Below are 4,008 nucleotides of genomic sequence, written 5' to 3'. Positions count from 1 at the left end.
CAATGCTACGGAGTCTGCACAAGCCACTAAGTCTGAATGTCACCTTGCTAGCTTCCTGTTGTGTTGAGGAGCAATGATCAGGTGCTTCCTATCACTACATCATTCGCTATTCAAATACCTTGATGTATTTTTCTGCAGTCTAGAAATTGCAGTAATGAAGAGACACCTGGAACTGACTCTCATTTACTGGCACAGACAGTCCAAAAAAAAAAAAAATAAATCTCAATGCCTGCCCCAAACGACAGCTAGTGCAGGTCTTATATGCTTCCTCCCTGGAGGAATTCAGCTCTAAATGCTAACTACATTCAGCTTTAAATGCTAACTAGAAGTACCTCCTGTGCCTCCCATGACACAGCTATTCTAAGCTTCATACCAGAACCATAACCAAGTCCTTTCTGATATACATTGATTAGTGCTGCTTGTCAGCACCTTTGATGGATATACCCTTGGAGAGAAATGCAAACATATGGCAAAAGCAGAGATGGGGATTGGAATCGGCTGCGACTCAGCGCTGCTTGGTTACAAACTGCTGAACACCAGACCATTGAAAAACCTGCCCTGACACACTGGCTCATAGCACAGTGCACCCGGGGATGCCACTCTGCATTCCTTTCAAAATAAACAATCTTCACGTATATTTAATTATCAATTAAAAGGTGCACAAAAAATTTTATTACATACTGTGGGCTGAATTTTTCAGATGGGACTATCTTCTGGGAGAACAAGCAATGCTAATTTTAGCCCTTTATAGACAAGCATATACTTTATTGCATGTAAATACAGAAGACTTAAACCTGCTGATTAATATTGATGTTTCCTTATGAAAATTCATAGTTTACATGGAGCATACATAAAATAGGCACACGTTTCTCAGCTTGTTATCTTACCATAAAATTCATCCTTTCTGGGTTCTGCAACACAGGGGAATTTCAAGCTTCAGGATTTGGTGTACAGGAACCTCTTAAAATTCCATCTCCTGAAACACCTCCTCCTGGAAAAGTGTGTCCTGTGATAAACTGCACACAGCAATATTTCTTATTTCTTATGACAGCCCCTATTAATGTAGAGTTTCTCTCCCCTTCAAGTATAATGTTTGTTAGCCTATGAAAAAGTATTTTCCCATTTCCATTGTAGCATTTCAAGGGTTTTCTACAATCCAAGCTTTTAAAAATACGGTTTAGTTTCATGTTTCCGTTGTAAAATTGCTTAATGGACTGAAGAAAATATTTATTCTTGAATAATTATTCTACATACAAACTTGCCATGCATTCTTATTTGTGAAGAATTATTCAGACAAGCCAGGTACACAAACTGCCAGAATAAATGTCATGTATTTTTTTAAGAACAACAAGTTGAACAGTGAACACACTTCAGTCTTTTTAAAGCTAAGGGCAAGTTTACATTTAACAAGTAAATATGAAGCCTACAAACCTTTAGATTTGAAAACTGGTGGCAGATATATGTTTCTGGATCCTACTCTGGGAGTTTAAAATTATACACATTATTAAAAATAACACTGCATACAGTAACATGAACAATAGTATTTTTCTTTCCACAGCACACGTCATGTGTGACCAATCCCATAAATAATGCCACACTGCTGGTGATTTCTCATTCAAGAAAGCCTCCCCTGTGGAAGGCTTACTGAGAAAGATAGACTTTAAATTTGATGGCACACTGTGAAAATGTTAGTTTGTATGTCATACATAGTGTTATGCCAGTTGTGAATCTATTTTATTTTTGTGTGATTTTGGCAGTTGAGAAATGTTCTGGCTCAACAACACTAAAGACACAACAAGCCTACCTTTATCTACAGCATGGGGAGGCAGAGCACAAACCTTTTCATTCTGCCCTCCTTCATGGATGCCTCATGCCACCTTCAGTGAAATGAATCTCCGTTGTAGAAGAACAACGCTCTGTGATGTGGCAGAAGATAACCCCGTCTCCAAGCTCTAATGCTAAAAACAACAGAAAAGGTATAAACACTGTTTTCATGTTGAAAGCAACCATTCACAAAGGTTTGTGGATTGAAGGAAATCTTTCCACTGACAGCAAAGGACCATTCTGCTGAAGGAGATATTGGTCAGACTTCAGGTGGAAGCAACTTTATAACATGACCGATAGTGCACTCTGTTTGAGGGCTTTAAGGATTCTGATTTTCAGAGACTTTAAAGTACCCACTATTTCTGAGTCCTCAATATGTTTTAAAACCTCCACTCACTTTAAAAAAATCAGTTTCATAATTGCTTCCAGCAAAAGAAAATTTTAAAAATTTAATAATTTTTAAAGAATATTATATTTATTTTATTAAGTAAAATAGATATAAACAAATCATTTTTCATTCAAGCAACTAGTCTTTTTAAACTTCTATCTTATCTTTAATGAAGGTTTATACCTGGCACTTTCTCTGTGAGATTGTTGGGATCTGTGACAGCACTGTTTTCTTAAGAACCTCACCCTTCACATTTTCTGAGTTGCCTGTATCAAAGTCCTTTTAAACTTAATTTGCATGAAGTTTTTCTGTTTGTTTTCAACTTCCATGCCTTCAAGGTTGTCCAAATAGCTCTTTATTCCATATGTATCAATTTTATGACAATTTAAGAGAGGAGCATACAAAGCTATATCTAGCCTATGTCTCATTCCTGTTGCCAATAATAGATCTCATTTCCATATCTTATGCATATCCCAGCTGTTTCTATGCTGAATATTAGAGAACCAGCCATACAACTTTCCTCCCACTCCTTCCCATGCAGAAGAAGTCCAGTCATCTATCCGTGATGACAGATATGATGTGCTCTAACCAGTGCTTCATATGCAGCCTTCATATGTAGGATCCATATGTAGGATTTGCATGTTAGTTAAGCTGTAGCAAGTAACAGAACATCAAAATACAAACGAATGGAGTGATCTCATTAATTCAGTCCTCTATTATCACATGCAACTGTATTATGCAGTCTTGCCATAATCATTTTGTCTTAGTTCTAAATACTGTAAAATAATAGAGTAAATACATACCCATAGATGCCTAGCTGTTGGGAAACTCTGTGGGTAGGCAAAATGAAAAAAAAAAAAAAGCCAGAATGATTTTACTTTAAAATACAGGAGGACATTTGGTTTGTTAATGTGGTATAACATATTCATTTCTTGGACTAGAAATACTTTAAGGGTCATGAGGATGTTTTGGTATTATTTGAGAATTATAACTTAAGTGGTTTGTCACACTGAGCAATTTTGTAAAATACTTGTAAGATAACAACATTGCAAGTATAAGTGTGATAGATATTCAATTGGGGGCATAAGACATAATGTATCAGGGAATATTCATTAATTAGATGCTTTGAGTTTTAAAGAGGCATGTTTAAGAAAGAGTTTTAAGCAGCTTTTTTTCCCAAGATGTCACCTTTTACATCTGTTGGCTATCTTGTTTTTCCATATCAAGAAGGTTGTGAGTATTCAAGAAAAAAAGGTAGCTATCAAACGTTTGCTTCTCAGATCTTAATGGGCAATGATGACACTTCCCTCCTGTTCTTTGTTTAAATCAACCTTAGGTTTTCAGTAATAGCTTATGTCTGAATTGAGCTACATCTTATCTAATCTCAATCTAATTTGATGGTCAACACCATTATACGTGAAATCATTACTTGGCTATGCACTAGTTTGAAGGAAAGGATGACAGCTTTAATTTTTGCTGCATACTAATGGGCGGTAGAATGTAAGGACTGGGAATAAGAGGAAGATAAGCATAATGGGGCTAGTTTTATGAACATGTTCAGCTCTGATGCAGAATAAGCATGTCTATTTGCATTAAATAGTCACTGCTTTTCATAGAATCATAGAATCATTAAGGTTGGAAAAGACCTCTAAGATCATTGAGTCCAACTGTCAACCCAGCACCACCATGCCCACTAAACCATGTCCCTAAGTGCCGCATCTACACGTCTTTTAAATACTTCCAGGGATGGTGACTCAACCACTTCCCTGGGCAGCCTGTTCCAATGTTTAACCACT

Source organism: Pygoscelis adeliae, unplaced genomic scaffold, assembly GCF_000699105.1.
Source record: "Pygoscelis adeliae isolate BGI_AS28 unplaced genomic scaffold, ASM69910v1 Scaffold167, whole genome shotgun sequence".
Classification (NCBI taxonomy): Eukaryota; Metazoa; Chordata; class Aves; order Sphenisciformes; family Spheniscidae; genus Pygoscelis; species Pygoscelis adeliae.
This window is presented reverse-complemented; position numbering follows the sequence as displayed.